This window comes from Ambystoma mexicanum, chromosome 4p, assembly GCF_040938575.1.
Source record: "Ambystoma mexicanum isolate Mex_15411 chromosome 4p, UKY_AmexF1_1, whole genome shotgun sequence".
Lineage (NCBI taxonomy): Eukaryota > Metazoa > Chordata > Amphibia > Caudata > Ambystomatidae > Ambystoma > Ambystoma mexicanum.
This window is the reverse complement of record NC_090927.1, coordinates 844,010,353-844,024,487: the sequence shown is the minus strand read 5'-3', so window position 1 is coordinate 844,024,487 and position 14,135 is coordinate 844,010,353. Positions and strand designations below refer to the sequence as shown.

At 47.4% G+C, this 14,135-nt stretch overlaps 32 non-coding genes and 16 pseudogenes across 32 annotated transcripts; all 48 read left to right on the top strand.

The window, feature by feature from the left end:
* Positions 1-172: 172 nt before the first annotated feature.
* On the top strand, positions 173-281 carry LOC138459182 (5S ribosomal RNA; annotated as a pseudogene).
* A 106-nt stretch (positions 282-387) lies between these two features.
* Positions 388-506, top strand: LOC138463757 (5S ribosomal RNA). Its single transcript, XR_011266342.1, has one exon. It is a non-coding gene; the product is annotated as a 5S ribosomal RNA (ribosomal RNA).
* Positions 507-612: 106 nt separating this feature from the next.
* On the top strand, positions 613-731 carry LOC138455543 (5S ribosomal RNA; annotated as a pseudogene).
* A 106-nt stretch (positions 732-837) lies between these two features.
* Positions 838-956, top strand: LOC138464924 (5S ribosomal RNA). Its single transcript, XR_011267501.1, has one exon. It is a non-coding gene; the product is annotated as a 5S ribosomal RNA (ribosomal RNA).
* A 106-nt stretch (positions 957-1,062) lies between these two features.
* On the top strand, positions 1,063-1,171 carry LOC138456963 (5S ribosomal RNA; annotated as a pseudogene).
* A 463-nt stretch (positions 1,172-1,634) lies between these two features.
* Positions 1,635-1,753, top strand: LOC138461390 (5S ribosomal RNA). The gene has a single exon (XR_011264006.1). It is a non-coding gene; the product is annotated as a 5S ribosomal RNA (ribosomal RNA).
* Positions 1,754-1,859: 106 nt separating this feature from the next.
* Positions 1,860-1,978, top strand: LOC138462724 (5S ribosomal RNA). The gene has a single exon (XR_011265319.1). It is a non-coding gene; the product is annotated as a 5S ribosomal RNA (ribosomal RNA).
* Positions 1,979-2,084: 106 nt separating this feature from the next.
* On the top strand, positions 2,085-2,193 carry LOC138456962 (5S ribosomal RNA; annotated as a pseudogene).
* A 463-nt stretch (positions 2,194-2,656) lies between these two features.
* On the top strand, positions 2,657-2,775 carry LOC138464671 (5S ribosomal RNA). The gene has a single exon (XR_011267249.1). It is a non-coding gene; the product is annotated as a 5S ribosomal RNA (ribosomal RNA).
* A 106-nt stretch (positions 2,776-2,881) lies between these two features.
* On the top strand, positions 2,882-3,000 carry LOC138463079 (5S ribosomal RNA). The gene has a single exon (XR_011265666.1). It is a non-coding gene; the product is annotated as a 5S ribosomal RNA (ribosomal RNA).
* A 106-nt stretch (positions 3,001-3,106) lies between these two features.
* On the top strand, positions 3,107-3,209 carry LOC138459666 (5S ribosomal RNA; annotated as a pseudogene).
* A 106-nt stretch (positions 3,210-3,315) lies between these two features.
* On the top strand, positions 3,316-3,424 carry LOC138459526 (5S ribosomal RNA; annotated as a pseudogene).
* A 463-nt stretch (positions 3,425-3,887) lies between these two features.
* On the top strand, positions 3,888-4,006 carry LOC138463621 (5S ribosomal RNA). Its single transcript, XR_011266207.1, has one exon. It is a non-coding gene; the product is annotated as a 5S ribosomal RNA (ribosomal RNA).
* A 106-nt stretch (positions 4,007-4,112) lies between these two features.
* Positions 4,113-4,231, top strand: LOC138454802 (5S ribosomal RNA). Its single transcript, XR_011261461.1, has one exon. It is a non-coding gene; the product is annotated as a 5S ribosomal RNA (ribosomal RNA).
* Positions 4,232-4,337: 106 nt separating this feature from the next.
* On the top strand, positions 4,338-4,456 carry LOC138455185 (5S ribosomal RNA). Its single transcript, XR_011261827.1, has one exon. It is a non-coding gene; the product is annotated as a 5S ribosomal RNA (ribosomal RNA).
* A 106-nt stretch (positions 4,457-4,562) lies between these two features.
* Positions 4,563-4,681, top strand: LOC138464865 (5S ribosomal RNA). The gene has a single exon (XR_011267442.1). It is a non-coding gene; the product is annotated as a 5S ribosomal RNA (ribosomal RNA).
* Positions 4,682-4,787: 106 nt separating this feature from the next.
* LOC138461900 (5S ribosomal RNA) lies at positions 4,788-4,906 on the top strand. Its single transcript, XR_011264505.1, has one exon. It is a non-coding gene; the product is annotated as a 5S ribosomal RNA (ribosomal RNA).
* A 106-nt stretch (positions 4,907-5,012) lies between these two features.
* On the top strand, positions 5,013-5,121 carry LOC138458633 (5S ribosomal RNA; annotated as a pseudogene).
* A 463-nt stretch (positions 5,122-5,584) lies between these two features.
* LOC138463618 (5S ribosomal RNA) lies at positions 5,585-5,703 on the top strand. The gene has a single exon (XR_011266205.1). It is a non-coding gene; the product is annotated as a 5S ribosomal RNA (ribosomal RNA).
* Positions 5,704-5,809: 106 nt separating this feature from the next.
* On the top strand, positions 5,810-5,928 carry LOC138463755 (5S ribosomal RNA). The gene has a single exon (XR_011266340.1). It is a non-coding gene; the product is annotated as a 5S ribosomal RNA (ribosomal RNA).
* Positions 5,929-6,034: 106 nt separating this feature from the next.
* Positions 6,035-6,153, top strand: LOC138455183 (5S ribosomal RNA). Its single transcript, XR_011261825.1, has one exon. It is a non-coding gene; the product is annotated as a 5S ribosomal RNA (ribosomal RNA).
* A 106-nt stretch (positions 6,154-6,259) lies between these two features.
* LOC138460018 (5S ribosomal RNA) lies at positions 6,260-6,378 on the top strand. The gene has a single exon (XR_011262786.1). It is a non-coding gene; the product is annotated as a 5S ribosomal RNA (ribosomal RNA).
* Positions 6,379-6,484: 106 nt separating this feature from the next.
* On the top strand, positions 6,485-6,593 carry LOC138456960 (5S ribosomal RNA; annotated as a pseudogene).
* Positions 6,594-7,056: 463 nt separating this feature from the next.
* On the top strand, positions 7,057-7,175 carry LOC138461715 (5S ribosomal RNA). Its single transcript, XR_011264321.1, has one exon. It is a non-coding gene; the product is annotated as a 5S ribosomal RNA (ribosomal RNA).
* Positions 7,176-7,281: 106 nt separating this feature from the next.
* LOC138464864 (5S ribosomal RNA) lies at positions 7,282-7,400 on the top strand. Its single transcript, XR_011267440.1, has one exon. It is a non-coding gene; the product is annotated as a 5S ribosomal RNA (ribosomal RNA).
* Positions 7,401-7,506: 106 nt separating this feature from the next.
* On the top strand, positions 7,507-7,625 carry LOC138461898 (5S ribosomal RNA). The gene has a single exon (XR_011264504.1). It is a non-coding gene; the product is annotated as a 5S ribosomal RNA (ribosomal RNA).
* Positions 7,626-7,731: 106 nt separating this feature from the next.
* Positions 7,732-7,840, top strand: LOC138458632 (5S ribosomal RNA; annotated as a pseudogene).
* Positions 7,841-8,303: 463 nt separating this feature from the next.
* Positions 8,304-8,422, top strand: LOC138458214 (5S ribosomal RNA; annotated as a pseudogene).
* A 106-nt stretch (positions 8,423-8,528) lies between these two features.
* LOC138463318 (5S ribosomal RNA) lies at positions 8,529-8,647 on the top strand. Its single transcript, XR_011265905.1, has one exon. It is a non-coding gene; the product is annotated as a 5S ribosomal RNA (ribosomal RNA).
* A 106-nt stretch (positions 8,648-8,753) lies between these two features.
* On the top strand, positions 8,754-8,872 carry LOC138454643 (5S ribosomal RNA). The gene has a single exon (XR_011261311.1). It is a non-coding gene; the product is annotated as a 5S ribosomal RNA (ribosomal RNA).
* A 106-nt stretch (positions 8,873-8,978) lies between these two features.
* LOC138461691 (5S ribosomal RNA) lies at positions 8,979-9,097 on the top strand. The gene has a single exon (XR_011264297.1). It is a non-coding gene; the product is annotated as a 5S ribosomal RNA (ribosomal RNA).
* Positions 9,098-9,204: 107 nt separating this feature from the next.
* LOC138457674 (5S ribosomal RNA) lies at positions 9,205-9,313 on the top strand (annotated as a pseudogene).
* A 463-nt stretch (positions 9,314-9,776) lies between these two features.
* On the top strand, positions 9,777-9,895 carry LOC138454335 (5S ribosomal RNA). The gene has a single exon (XR_011261017.1). It is a non-coding gene; the product is annotated as a 5S ribosomal RNA (ribosomal RNA).
* Positions 9,896-10,001: 106 nt separating this feature from the next.
* LOC138454808 (5S ribosomal RNA) lies at positions 10,002-10,120 on the top strand. Its single transcript, XR_011261467.1, has one exon. It is a non-coding gene; the product is annotated as a 5S ribosomal RNA (ribosomal RNA).
* Positions 10,121-10,226: 106 nt separating this feature from the next.
* Positions 10,227-10,345, top strand: LOC138454575 (5S ribosomal RNA). The gene has a single exon (XR_011261246.1). It is a non-coding gene; the product is annotated as a 5S ribosomal RNA (ribosomal RNA).
* A 111-nt stretch (positions 10,346-10,456) lies between these two features.
* On the top strand, positions 10,457-10,565 carry LOC138459241 (5S ribosomal RNA; annotated as a pseudogene).
* Positions 10,566-11,028: 463 nt separating this feature from the next.
* On the top strand, positions 11,029-11,147 carry LOC138461388 (5S ribosomal RNA). Its single transcript, XR_011264004.1, has one exon. It is a non-coding gene; the product is annotated as a 5S ribosomal RNA (ribosomal RNA).
* A 106-nt stretch (positions 11,148-11,253) lies between these two features.
* On the top strand, positions 11,254-11,372 carry LOC138464277 (5S ribosomal RNA). Its single transcript, XR_011266857.1, has one exon. It is a non-coding gene; the product is annotated as a 5S ribosomal RNA (ribosomal RNA).
* A 106-nt stretch (positions 11,373-11,478) lies between these two features.
* On the top strand, positions 11,479-11,597 carry LOC138453837 (5S ribosomal RNA). Its single transcript, XR_011260540.1, has one exon. It is a non-coding gene; the product is annotated as a 5S ribosomal RNA (ribosomal RNA).
* A 106-nt stretch (positions 11,598-11,703) lies between these two features.
* On the top strand, positions 11,704-11,822 carry LOC138460006 (5S ribosomal RNA). Its single transcript, XR_011262775.1, has one exon. It is a non-coding gene; the product is annotated as a 5S ribosomal RNA (ribosomal RNA).
* A 106-nt stretch (positions 11,823-11,928) lies between these two features.
* LOC138458356 (5S ribosomal RNA) lies at positions 11,929-12,037 on the top strand (annotated as a pseudogene).
* A 106-nt stretch (positions 12,038-12,143) lies between these two features.
* Positions 12,144-12,252, top strand: LOC138456959 (5S ribosomal RNA; annotated as a pseudogene).
* A 463-nt stretch (positions 12,253-12,715) lies between these two features.
* On the top strand, positions 12,716-12,834 carry LOC138461387 (5S ribosomal RNA). Its single transcript, XR_011264003.1, has one exon. It is a non-coding gene; the product is annotated as a 5S ribosomal RNA (ribosomal RNA).
* A 106-nt stretch (positions 12,835-12,940) lies between these two features.
* LOC138464276 (5S ribosomal RNA) lies at positions 12,941-13,059 on the top strand. Its single transcript, XR_011266856.1, has one exon. It is a non-coding gene; the product is annotated as a 5S ribosomal RNA (ribosomal RNA).
* Positions 13,060-13,165: 106 nt separating this feature from the next.
* On the top strand, positions 13,166-13,284 carry LOC138453836 (5S ribosomal RNA). The gene has a single exon (XR_011260539.1). It is a non-coding gene; the product is annotated as a 5S ribosomal RNA (ribosomal RNA).
* Positions 13,285-13,390: 106 nt separating this feature from the next.
* Positions 13,391-13,509, top strand: LOC138459994 (5S ribosomal RNA). Its single transcript, XR_011262764.1, has one exon. It is a non-coding gene; the product is annotated as a 5S ribosomal RNA (ribosomal RNA).
* Positions 13,510-13,615: 106 nt separating this feature from the next.
* LOC138458355 (5S ribosomal RNA) lies at positions 13,616-13,724 on the top strand (annotated as a pseudogene).
* Positions 13,725-13,830: 106 nt separating this feature from the next.
* Positions 13,831-13,939, top strand: LOC138456958 (5S ribosomal RNA; annotated as a pseudogene).
* Positions 13,940-14,135: the final 196 nt, after the last annotated feature.

Below are 14,135 nucleotides of genomic sequence, written 5' to 3'. Positions count from 1 at the left end.
GAATTAAAGTTATCCTACCAGACATAGGAGTCCTGAATGGGCCCACCAGTCTTATATATCTCGCCTGATCGAGCCTGATCGAGCGATGAGCGTGGTATCATGTTGCAAGTGGCTGCATGGCTTAGCTTACTAAATGCAAATGCATAAGAGTAATATTCTTAGCATTCCTAGAGCCTACGGCCACACCACACTGAATGCGTCTGATCTTGGAAGTTAAGCAGTGTCAGGCCTAGTTAGTACCTGGATGGGAGACCGCCTGGGAATACCAGGTGCTGTAGGCTTTTTTGTGCTCCAAGTTCAGGAAGTGAGCCCTTTCTCAATTGCCTTTTAAAACTGCAAGGTCTAGCCGACTAGATGCTTAAAAGTACAAAACTCACAAGGCCCAGAGCCTACGGCCACACCACACTGAATGCGCCTGATCTCGTCTGATCTCGGAAGCTAAGCAGTGTCGGGCCTCGTTAGTACCTGGATGGGAGACCGCCTGGGAATACCAGGTGCTGTAGGCTTTTTTGTGCTCCAAGTTCAGGAAGTGAGCCATTTCTCAATTGCCTTTCAAAACTGCAAGGTCTAGCTGACTAGATGCTTAAAAGTACAAAACTCACAAGGCCCAGAGCCTGCGGCCACACCACACTGAATGTGCCCCATCTCGTCTGATCTCGGAAGCTAAGCAGTGTCGGGCCTCGTTAGTACCTGGATGGGAGACCGCCTGGGAATACCAGGTGCTGTAGGCTTTTTTGTGCTCCAAGTTCAGGAAGTGAGCCATTTCTCAATTGCCTTTCAAAACTGCAAGGTCTAGCTGACTAGATGCTTAAAAGTACAAAACTCACTAGGCCCAGAGCCTACGGCCACACCACACTGATTGCGCCCGATCTCGTCTGATCTCGGAAGCTACGCAGTGTCGGGCCTAGTTAGTACCTGGATGGGAGACCACCTGGGAATACCAGGTGCTGTAGGCTTTTTTGTACTCCAAGTTCAGGAAGTGAGCCATTTCACAATTGCCTTTCAAAACTGCAAGGTCTAGCCGACTAGATGCTTAAAAGTACAAAACTCACTAGGCCCAGAGCCTACGGCCACACCACACTGAATGCGCCCGATCTCGGAAGCTAAGCAGGGTCGGGCCTAGTTAGTACCTGGATGGGAGACTGCCTGGGAATACCAGGTGCTGTAGGCTTTTTTGTGCTCCATGATAAGTAATTGCGCAACTTCTCAATTATTTTTCAAATTTGGTATGTTTCCAAAATAATTGTATCCCGTTTTATAGCGGAAATGTTGGACAACATCATGAGGGCTGGAGCTACCTTTTTACATAGAATTAGCATACAGGTAGTGTGTTCATGGGTAATAAATCGACTTTCACATGTAATGCAGTACAGAGAATATTGAGTCCTTCAAGAGGCATGAAAGAAAACCATTACTGTGTTGATTGTTCTCTCCACCTCCCTGCAACAGACACAGGATGGATGAATTAAAGTTATCCTACCAGACATAGGAGTCCTGAATGGGCCCACCAGTCTTATATATCTCGCCTGATCGAGCCTGATCGAGCGATGAGCGTGGTATCATGTTGCAAGTGGCTGCATGGCTTAGCTTACTAAATGCAAATGCATAAGAGTAATATTCTTAGCATTCCTAGAGCCTACGGCCACACCACACTGAATGCACCCGATCTCGTCTGATCTCGGAAGTTAAGCAGTGTCAGGCCTAGTTAGTACCTGGATGGGAGACCGCCTGGGAATACCAGGTGCTGTAGGCTTTTTTGTGCTCCAAGTTCAGGAAGTGAGCCCTTTCTCAATTGCCTTTTAAAACTGCAAGGTCTAGCCGACTAGATGCTTAAAAGTACAAAACTCACTAGGCCCAGAGCCTACGGCCACACCACACTGAATGCGCCTGATCTCGTCTGATCTCAGAAGCTAAGCAGTGTCGGGCCTAGTTAGTACCTGGATGGGAGACCACCTGGGAATACCAGGTGCTGTAGGCTTTTTTGTGCTCCAAGTTCAGGAAGTGAGCCATTTCACAATTGCCTTTCAAAACTGCAAGGTCTAGCCGACTAGATGCTTAAAAGTACAAAACTCACTAGTCCCAGAGCCTACGGCCACACCACACTGAATGCGCCCGATCTCGGAAGCTAAGCAGGGTCGGGCCTAGTTAGTACCTGGATGGGAGACTGCCTGGGAATACCAGGTGCTGTAGGCTTTTTTGTGCTCCATGATTAGTAATTGCGCAACTTCTCAATTATTTTTCAAATTTGGTATGTTTCCAAAATAATTGTATCCCGTTTTATAGCGGAAATGTTGGACAACATCATGAGGGCTGGAGCTACCTTTTTACATAGAATTAGCATACAGGTAGTGTGTTCATGGGTAATAAATCGACTTTCACATGTAATGCAGTACAGAGAATATTGAGTCCTTCAAGAGGCATGAAAGAAAACCATTACTGTGTTGATTGTTCTCTCCACCTCCCTGCAACAGACACAGGATGGATGAATTAAAGTTATCCTACCAGACATAGGAGTCCAGAATGGGCCCACCAGTCTTATATATCTCGCCTGATCGAGCCTGATCGAGCGATGAGCGTGGTATCATGTTGCATGTGGCTGCATGGCTTAGCTTACTAAATGCAAATGCATAAGAGTAATATTCTTAGCATTCCTAGAGCCTACGGCCATACCACACTGAATGCACCCGATCTCGTCTGATCTCGGAAGTTAAGCAGTGTTAGGCCTAGTTAGTACCTGGATGGGAGACCGCCTGGGAATACCAGGTGCTGTAGGCTTTTTTGTGCTCCAAGTTCAGGAAGTGAGCCCTTTCTCAATTGCCTTTCAAAACTGCAAGGTCTAGCCGACTAGATGCTTAAAAGTACAAAACTCACTAGGCCCAGAGCCTACGGCCACACCACACTGAATGCGCCTGATCTCGTCTGATCTCAGAAGCTAAGCAATGTCGGGCCTAGTTAGTACCTGGATGGGAGACCGCCTGGGAATACCAGGTGCTGTAGGCTTTTTTGTACTCCAAGTTCAGGAAGTGAGCCATTTCTCAATTGCCTTTCAAAACTGCAAGGTCTAGCCGACTAGATGCTTAAAAGTACAAAACTCACAAGGCCCAGAGCCTACGGCCACACCACACTGAATGCGCCCGATAGCTAAGCAGTGTCGGGCCTCGTTAGTACCTGGATGGGAGACCGCCTGGGAATACCAGGTGCTGTAGGCTTTTTTGTGCTCCAAGTTCAGGAAGTGAGCCATTTCACAATTCCCTTTCAAAACTGCAAGGTCTAGCCGACTAGATGCTTAAAAGTACAAAACTCACTAGGCCCAGAGCCTACGGCCACACCACACTGAATGCGCCCGATCTCGGAAGCTGAGCAGGGTCAGGCCTAGTTAGTACCTGGATGGGAGACTGCCTGGGAATACCAGGTGCTGTAGGCTTCTTTGTGCTCCATGATTAGTAATTGCGCAACTTCTCAATTATTTTTCAAATTTGGTATGTTTCCAAAATAATTGTATCCCGTTTTATAGCGGAAATGTTGGACAACATCATGAGGGCTGGAGCTACCTTTTTACATAGAATTAGCATACAGGTAGTGTGTTCATGGGTAATAAATCGACTTTCACATGTAATGCAGTACAGAGAATATTGAGTCCTTCAAGAGGCATGAAAGAAACCCATTATTGTGTTGATTGTTCTCTCCACCTCCCTGCAACAGACACAGGATGGATGAATTAAAGTTATCCTACCAGACATAGGAGTCCTGAATGGGCCCACCAGTCTTATATATCTCGTCTGATCGAGCCTGATCGAGCGATGAGCGTGGTATCATGTTGCAAGTGGCTGCATGGCTTAGCTTACTAAATGCAAATGCATAAGAGTAATATTCTTAGCATTCCTAGAGCCTACGGCCACACCACACTGAATGCACCCGATCTCGTCTGATCTTGGAAGTTAAGCAGTGTCAGGCCTAGTTAGTACCTGGATGGGAGACCGCCTGGGAATACCAGGTGCTGTAGGCTTTTTTGTGCTCCAAGTTCAGGAAGTGAGCCCTTTCTCAATTGCCTTTTAAAACTGCAAGGTCTAGCCGACTAGATGCTTAAAAGTACAAAACTCACAAGGCCCAGAGCCTACGGCCACACCACACTGAATGCGCCTGATCTCGTCTGATCTCGGAAACTAAGCAGTGTCGGGCCTCGTTAGTACCTGGATGGGAGACCGCCTGGGAATACCAGGTGCTGTAGGCTTTTTTGTGCTCCAAGTTCAGGAAGTGAGCCATTTCTCAATTGCCTTTCAAAACTGCAAGGTCTAGCTGACTAGATGCTTAAAAGTACAAAACTCACAAGGCCCAGAGCCTGCGGCCACACCACACTGAATGCGCCCCATCTCGTCTGATCTCGGAAGCTAAGCAGTGTCGGGCCTCGTTAGTACCTGGATGGGAGACCGCCTGGGAATACCAGGTGCTGTAGGCTTTTTTGTGCTCCAAGTTCAGGAAGTGAGCCCTTTCTCAATTGCCTTTTAAAACTGCAAGGTCTAGCCGACTAGATGCTTAAAAGTACAAAACTCACTAGGCCCAGAGCCTAAGGCCACACCACACTGAATGCGCCTGATCTCGTCTGATCTCAGAAGCTAAGCAGTGTCGGGCCTAGTTAGTACCTGGATGGGAGACCGCCTGGGAATACCAGGTGCTGTAGGCTTTTTTGTACTCCAAGTTCAGGAAGTGAGCCATTTCTCAATTGCCTTTCAAAACTGCAAGGTCTAGCCGACTAGATGCTTAAAAGTACAAAACTCACAAGGCCCAGAGCCTACGGCCACACCACACTGAATGCGCCCGATCTCGTCTGATCTCGGAAGCTAAGCAGTGTCGGGCCTTGTTAGTACCTGGATGGGAGACCGCCTGGGAATACCCGGTGCTGTAGGCTTTTTTGTGCTCCAAGTTCAGGAAGTGAGCCATTTCACAATTGCCTTTCAAAACTGCAAGGTCTAGCCGACTAGATGCTTAAAAGTACAAAACTCACAAGGCCCAGAGCCTACGGCCACACCACACTGAATGCGTCTGATCTCGGAAGCTAAGCAGTGTAGGGCCTCGTTAGTACCTGGATGGGAGACTGCCTGGGAATACCAGGTGCTGTAGGCTTTTTTGTGCTCCATGATTAGTAATTGCGCAACTTCTCAATTATTTTTCAAATTTGGTATGTTTCCAAAATAATTGTATCCCGTTTTATAGCGGAAATGTTGGACAACATCATGAGGGCTGGAGCTACCTTTTTACATAGAATTAGCATACAGGTAGTGTGTTCATGGGTAATAAATCGACTTTCACATGTAATGCAGTACAGAGAATATTGAGTCCTTCAAGAGGCATGAAAGAAACCCATTATTGTGTTGATTGTTCTCTCCACCTCCCTGCAACAGACACAGGATGGATGAATTAAAGTTATCCTACCAGACATAGGAGTCCTGAATGGGCCCACCAGTCTTATATATCTCGCCTGATCGAGCCTGATCGAGCGATGAGCGTGGTATCATGTTGCAAGTGGCTGCATGGCTTAGCTTACTAAATGCAAATGCATAAGAGTAATATTCTTAGCATTCCTAGAGCCTACGGCCACACCACACTGAATGCACCCGATCTCGTCTGATCTTGGAAGTTAAGCAGTGTCAGGCCTAGTTAGTACCTGGATGGGAGACCGCCTGGGAATACCAGGTGCTGTAGGCTTTTTTGTGCTCCAAGTTCAGGAAGTGAGCCCTTTCTCAATTGCCTTTTAAAACTGCAAGGTCTAGCCGACTAGATGCTTAAAAGTACAAAACTCACAAGGCCCAGAGCCTACGGCCACACCACACTGAATGCGCCTGATCTCGTCTGATCTCGGAAGCTAAGCAGTGTCGGGCCTCGTTAGTACCTGGATGGGAGACCGCCTGGGAATACCAGGTGCTGTAGGCTTTTTTGTGCTCCAAGTTCAGGAAGTGAGCCATTTCTCAATTGCCTTTCAAAACTGCAAGGTCTAGCTGACTAGATGCTTAAAAGTACAAAACTCACAAGGCCCAGAGCCTGCGGCCACACCACACTGAATGCGCCCCATCTCGTCTGATCTCGGAAGCTAAGCAGTGTCGGGCCTCGTTAGTACCTGGATGGGAGACCGCCTGGGAATACCAGGTGCTGTAGGCTTTTTTGTGCTCCAAGTTCAGGAAGTGAGCCATTTCTCAATTGCCTTTCAAAACTGCAAGGTCTAGCTGACTAGATGCTTAAAAGTACAAAACTCACTAGGCCCAGAGCCTACGGCCACACCACACTGATTGCGCCCGATCTCGTCTGATCTCGGAAGCTAAGCAGTGTCGGGCCTAGTTAGTACCTGGATGGGAGACCACCTGGGAATACCAGGTGCTGTAGGCTTTTTTGTACTCCAAGTTCAGGAAGTGAGCCATTTCACAATTGCCTTTCAAAACTGCAAGGTCTAGCCGACTAGATGCTTAAAAGTACAAAACTCACTAGGCCCAGAGCCTACGGCCACACCACACTGAATGCGCCCGATCTCGGAAGCTAAGCAGGGTCGGGCCTAGTTAGTACCTGGATGGGAGACTGCCTGGGAATACCAGGTGCTGTAGGCTTTTTTGTGCTCCATGATTAGTAATTGCGCAACTTCTCAATTATTTTTCAAATTTGGTATGTTTCCAAAATAATTGTATCCCGTTTTATAGCGGAAATGTTGGACAACATCATGAGGGCTGGAGCTACCTTTTTACATAGAATTAGCATACAGGTAGTGTGTTCATGGGTAATAAATCGACTTTCACATGTAATGCAGTACAGAGAATATTGAGTCCTTCAAGAGGCATGAAAGAAACCCATTATTGTGTTGATTGTTCTCTCCACCTCCCTGCAACAGACACAGGATGGATGAATTAAAGTTATCCTACCAGACATAGGAGTCCTGAATGGGCCCACCAGTCTTATATATCTCGCCTGATCGAGCCTGATCGAGCGATGAGCGTGGTATCATGTTGCAAGTGGCTGCATGGCTTAGCTTACTAAATGCAAATGCATAAGAGTAATATTCTTAGCATTCCTAGAGCCTACAGCCACACCACACTGAATGCACCCGATCTCGTCTGATCTCGGAAGTTAAGCAGTGTCAGGCCTAGTTAGTACCTGGATGGGAGACCGCCTGGGAATACCAGGTGCTGTAGGCTTTTTTGTGCTCCAAGTTCAGGAAGTGAGCCCTTTCTCAATTGCCTTTTAAAACTGCAAGGTCTAGCCGACTAGATGCTTAAAAGTACAAAACTCACTAGGCCCAGAGCCTAAGGCCACACCACACTGAATGCGCCTGATCTCGTCTGATCTCAGAAGCTAAGCAGTGTCGGGCCTAGTTAGTACCTGGATGGGAGACCGCCTGGGAATACCAGGTGCTGTAGGCTTTTTTGTACTCCAAGTTCAGGAAGTGAGCCATTTCTCAATTGCCTTTCAAAACTGCAAGGTCTAGCCGACTAGATGCTTAAAAGTACAAAACTCACAAGGCCCAGAGCCTACGGCCACACCACACTGAATGCGCCCGATCTCGTCTGATCTCGGAAGCTAAGCAGTGTCGGGCCTTGTTAGTACCTGGATGGGAGACCGCCTGGGAATACCCGGTGCTGTAGGCTTTTTTGTGCTCCAAGTTCAGGAAGTGAGCCATTTCACAATTGCCTTTCAAAACTGCAAGGTCTAGCCGACTAGATGCTTAAAAGTACAAAACTCACAAGGCCCAGAGCCTACGGCCACACCACACTGAATGCGTCTGATCTCGGAAGCTAAGCAGTGTAGGGCCTCGTTAGTACCTGGATGGGAGACTGCCTGGGAATACCAGGTGCTGTAGGCTTTTTTGTGCTCCATGATTAGTAATTGCGCAACTTCTCAATTATTTTTCAAATTTGGTATGTTTCCAAAATAATTGTATCCCGTTTTATAGCGGAAATGTTGGACAACATCATGAGGGCTGGAGCTACCTTTTTACATAGAATTAGCATACAGGTAGTGTGTTCATGGGTAATAAATCGACTTTCACATGTAATGCAGTACAGAGAATATTGAGTCCTTCAAGAGGCATGAAAGAAAACCATTATTGTGTTGATTGTTCTCTCCACCTCCCTGCAACAGACACAGGATGGATGAATTAAAGTTATCCTACCAGACATAGGAGTCCTGAATGGGCCCACCAGTCTTATATATCTCGCCTGATCGAGCCTGATCGAGCGATGAGCGTGGTATCATGTTGCAAGTGGCTGCATGGCTTAGCTTACTAAATGCAAATGCATAAGAGTAATATTCTTAGCATTCCTAGAGCCTACGGCCACACCACACTGAATGCACCCGATCTCGTCTGATCTAGGAAGTTAAGCAGTGTCAGGCCTAGTTAATACCCTGATGGGAGAAGGCCTGGGAATACCAGGTGCTGTAGGCTTTTTTGTGCTCCAAGTTCAGGAAGTGAGGCCTTTCTCAATTGCCTTTTAAAACTGCAAGGTCTAGCCGACTAGATGCTTAAAAGTACAAAACTCACTAGGCCCAGAGCCTACGGCCACACCACACTGAATGCGCCTGATCTCGTCTGATCTCAGAAGCTAAGCAGTGTCAGGCCTAGTTAGTACCTGGATGGGAGACCACCTGGGAATACCAGGTGCTGTAGGCTTTTTTGTGCTCCAAGTTCAGGAAGTGAGCCATTTCACAATTGCCTTTCAAAACTGCAAGGTCTAGCCGACTAGATGCTTAAAAGTACAAAACTCACTAGGCCCAGAGCCTACGGCCACACCACACTGAATGCGCCTGATCTCGTCTGATCTCAGAAGCTAAGCAGTGTCGGGCCTAGTTAGTACCTGGATGGGAGACCGCCTGGGAATACCAGGTGCTGTAGGCTTTTTTGTACTCCAAGTTCAGGAAGTGAGCCATTTCTCAATTGCCTTTCAAAACTGCAAGGTCTAGCCGACTAGATGCTTAAAAGTACAAAACTCACAAGGCCCAGAGCCTACGGCCACACCACACTGAATGCGCCCGATCTCGTCTGATCTCGGAAGCTAAGCAGTGTAGGGCCTCGTTAGTACCTGGATGGGAGACCGCCTGGGAATACCAGGTGCTGTAGGCTTTTTTGTGCTCCAAGTTCAGGAAGTGAGCCTATTTCACAATTGCCTTTCAAAACTGCAAGGTCTAGCCGACTAGATGCTTAAAAGTACAAAACTCTCTAGGCCCAGAGCCTACGGCCACACCACACTGAATGCGCCCGATCTCGGAAGCTAAACAGGGTCGGGCCTAGTTAGTACCTGGATGGGAGACTGCCTGGGAATACCAGGTGCTGTAGGCTTTTTTGTGCTCCATGATTAGTAATTGCGCAACTTCTCAATTATTTTTCAAATTTGGTATGTTTCCAAAATAATTGTATCCCGTTTTATAGCGGAAATGTTGGACAACATCATGAGGGCTGGAGCTACCTTTTTACATAGAATTAGCATACAGGTAGTGTGTTCATGGGTAATAAATCGACTTTCACATGTAATGCAGTACAGAGAATATTGAGTCCTTCAAGAGGCATGAAAGAAAACCATTATTGTGTTGATTGTTCTCTCCACCTCCCTGCAACAGACACAGGATGGATGAATTAAAGTTATCCTACCAGACATAGGAGTCCTGAATGGGCCCACCAGTCTTATATATCTCGCCTGATCGAGCCTGATCGAGCGATGAGCGTGGTATCATGTTGCAAGTGGCTGCATGGCTTAGCTTACTAAATGCAAATGCATAAGAGTAATATTCTTAGCATTCCTAGAGCCTACGGCCACACCACACTGAATGCACCCGATCTCGTCTGATCTTGGAAGTTAAGCAGTGTCAGGCCTAGTTAGTACCTGGATGGGAGACTGCCTGGGAATACCAGGTGCTGTAGGCTTTTTTGTGCTCCAAGTTCAGGAAGTGAGCCCTTTCTCAATTGCCTTTTAAAACTGCAAGGTCTAGCCGACTAGATGCTTAAAAGTACAAAACTCACAAGGCCCAGAGCCTACGGCCACACCACACTGAATGTGCCCGATCTCATCTGATCTCGGAAGCTAAGCAGTGTCGGGCCTCGTTAGTACCTGGATTGGAGACCGCCTGGGAATACCAGGTGCTGTAGGCTTTTTTGTGCTCCAAGTTCAGGAAGTGAGCCATTTCTCAATTGCCTTTCAAAACTGCAAGGTCTAGCTGACTAGATGCTTAAAAGTACAAAACTCACTAGGCCCAGAGACTACAGACACACCACACTGATTGCGCCCGATCTCGTCTGATCTCGGAAGCTAAGCAGTGTCGGGCCTAGTTAGTACCTGGATGGGAGACCACCTGGGAATACCAGGTGCTGTAGGCTTTTTTGTGCTCCAAGTTCAGGAAGTGAGCCATTTCACAATTGCCTTTCAAAACTGCAAGGTCTAGCCGACTAGATGCTTAAAAGTACAAAACTAAACTCACTAGGCCCAGAGCCTACGGCCACACCACACTGAATGCGCCCGATCTCGGAAGCTAAGCAGGGTCGGGCCTTTTTAGTACGTGGATGGGAGACTGCCTGGGAATACCAGGTGCTGTAGGCTTTTTTGTGTTCCATGATTAGTAATTGCACAACTTCTCAATTATTTTTCAAATTTGGTATGTTTCCAAAATAATTGTATCCCGTTTTATAGCGGAAATGTTGGACAACATCATGAGGGCTGGAGCTACCTTTTTACATAGAATTAGCATACAGGTAGTGTGTTCATGGGTAATAAATCGACTTTCACATGTAATGCAGTACAGAGAATATTGAGTCCTTCAAGAGGCATGAAAGAAACCCATTATTGTGTTGATTGTTCTCTCCACCTCCCTGCAACAGACACAGGATGGATGAATTAAAGTTATCCTACCAGACATAGGAGTCCTGAATGGGCCCACCAGTCTTATATATCTCGCCTGATCGAGCCTGATCGAGCGATGAGCGTGGTATCATGTTGCAAGTGGCTGCATGGCTTAGCTTACTAAATGCAAATGCATAAGAGTAATATTCTTAGCATTCCTAGAGCCTACGGCCACACCACACTGAATGCACCCGATCTCGTCTGATCTCGGAAGTTAAGCAGTGTCAGGCCTAGTTAGTACCTGGATGGGAGACCGCCTGGGAATACCAGGTGCTGTAGGCTTTTTTGTGCTCCAAGTTCAGGAAGTGAGCCCTTTCTCAATTGCCTTTTAAAACTGCAAGGTCTAGCCGACTAGATGCTTAAAAGTACAAAACTCACTAGGCCCAGAGCCTACGGCCACACCACACTGAATGCGCCTGATCTCGTCTGATCTCAGAAGCTAAGCAGTGTCGGGCCTAGTTAATACCCGGATGGGAGACCGCCTGGGAATACCAGGTGCTGTAGGCTTTTTTGTACTCCAAGTTCAGGAAGTGAGCCATTTCTCAATTGCCTTTCAAAACTGCAAGGTCTAGCCGACTAGATGCTTAAAAGTACAAAACTCACAAGGCCCAGAGCCTACGGCCACACCACACTGAATGCGCCCGATCTCGTCTGATCTCGGAAGCTAAGCAGTGTCAGGCCTCGTTAGTACCTGGATGGGAGACCGCCTGGGAATACCAGGTGCTGTAGGCTTTTTTGTGCTCCAAGTTCAGGAAGTGAGCCATTTCTCAATTGCCTTTCAAAACTGCAAGGTCTAGCTGACTAGATGCTTAAAAGTACAAAACTCACTAGGCCCAGAGCCTACGGCCACACCACACTGATTGCGCCCGATCTCGTCTGATCTCGGAAGCTAAGCAGTGTCGGGCCTAGTTAGTACCTGGATGGGAGACCACCTGGGAATACCAGGTGCTGTAGGCTTTTTTGTGCTCCAAGTTCAGGAAGTGAGCCATTTCACAATTGCCTTTCAAAACTGCAAGGTCTAGCCGACTAGATGCTTAAAAGTACAAAACTCACAAGGCCCAGAGCCTACGGCCACACCACACTGAATGCGTCTGATCTCGGAAGCTAAGCAGTGTCGGGCCTCGATAGTACCTGGATGGGAGACCGCCTGGGAATACCAGGTGCTGTAGGCGTTTTTGTACTCCAAGTTCAGGAAGTGAGCCATTTCACAATTGCCTTTCAAAACTGCAAGGTCTAGCCGACTAGATGCTTAAAAGTACAAAACTCACTAGGCCCAGAGCCTACGGCCACACCACACTGAATGCGCCCGATCTCGGAAGCTAAGCAGGGTCGGGCCTAGTTAGTACCTGGATGGGAGACTGCCTGGGAATACCAGGTGCTGTAGGCTTTTTTGTGCTCCATGATTAGTAATTGCGCAACTTCTCAATTATTTTTCAAATTTGGTATGTTTCCAAAATAATTGTATACCGTTTTATAGCGGAAATGTTGGACAACATCATGAGGGCTGGAGCTACCTTTTTACATAGAATTAGCATACAGGTAGTGTGTTCATGGGTAATAAATCGACTTTCACATGTAATGCAGTACAGAGAATATTGAGTCCTTCAAGAGGCATGAAAGAAAACCATTATTGTGTTGATTGTTCTCTCCACCTCCCTGCAACAGACACAGGATGGATGAATTAAAGTTATCCTACCAGACATAGGAGTCCTGAATGGGCCCACCAGTCTTATATATCTCGCCTGATCGAGCCTGATCGAGCGATGAGCGTGGTATCATGTTGCAAGTGGCTGCATGGCTTAGCTTACTAAATGCAAATGCATAAGAGTAATATTCTTAGCATTCCTAGAGCCTACGGCCACACCACACTGAATGCACCCGATCTCGTCTGATCTCGGAAGTTAAGCAGTGTCAGGCCTAGTTAGTACCTGGATGGGAGACCGCCTGGGAATACCAGGTGCTGTAGGCTTTTTTGTGCTCCAAGTTCAGGAAGTGAGCCCTTTCTCAATTGCCTTTTAAAACTGCAAGGTCTAGCCGACTAGATGCTTAAAAGTACAAAACTCACTAGGCCCAGAGCCTACGGCCACACCACACTGAATGCGCCTGATCTCGTCTGATCTCAGAAGCTAAGCAGTGTCGGGCCTAGTTAATACCCGGATGGGAGACCGCCTGGGAATACCAGGTGCTGTAGGCTTTTTTGTACTCCAAGTTCAGGAAGTGAGCCATTTCTCAATTGCCTTTCAAAACTGCAAGGTCTAGCCGACTAGATGCTTAAAAGTACAAAACTCACAAGGCCCAGAGCCTACGGCCACACCACACTGAATGCGCCCGATCTCGTCTGATCTCGGAAGCTAAGCAGTGTCAGGCCTCGTTAGTACCTGGATGGGAGACCGCCTGGGAATACCAGGTGCTGTAGGCTTTTTTGTGCTCCAAGTTCAGGAAGTGAGCCATTTCTCAATTGCCTTTCAAAACTGCAAGGTCTAGCTGACTAGATGCTTAAAAGTACAAAACTCACTAGGCCCAGAGCCTACGGCCACACCACACTGATTGCGCCCGATCTCGTCTGATCTCGGAAGCTAAGCAGTGTCGGGCCTAGTTAGTACCTGGATGGGAGACCACCTGGGAATACCAGGTGCTGTAGGCTTTTTTGTGCTCCAAGTTCAGGAAGTGAGCCATTTCACAATTGCCTTTCAAAACTGCAAGGTCTAGCCGACTAGATGCTTAAAAGTACAAAACTCACAAGGCCCAGAGCCTACGGCCACACCACACTGAATGCGTCTGATCTCGGAAGCTAAGCAGTGTCGGGCCTCGATAGTACCTGGATGGGAGACCGCCTGGGAATACCAGGTGCTGTAGGCGTTTTTGTACTCCAAGTTCAGGAAGTGAGCCATTTCACAATTGCCTTTCAAAACTGCAAGGTCTAGCCGACTAGATGCTTAAAAGTACAAAACTCACTAGGCCCAGAGCCTACGGCCACACCACACTGAATGCGCCCGATCTCGGAAGCTAAGCAGGGTCGGGCCTAGTTAGTACCTGGATGGGAGACTGCCTGGGAATACCAGGTGCTGTAGGCTTTTTTGTGCTCCATGATTAGTAATTGCGCAACTTCTCAATTATTTTTCAAATTTGGTATGTTTCCAAAATAATTGTATACCGTTTTATAGCGGAAATGTTGGACAACATCATGAGGGCTGGAGCTACCTTTTTACATAGAATTAGCATACAGGTAGTGTGTTCATGGGTAATAAATCGACTTTCACATGTAATGCA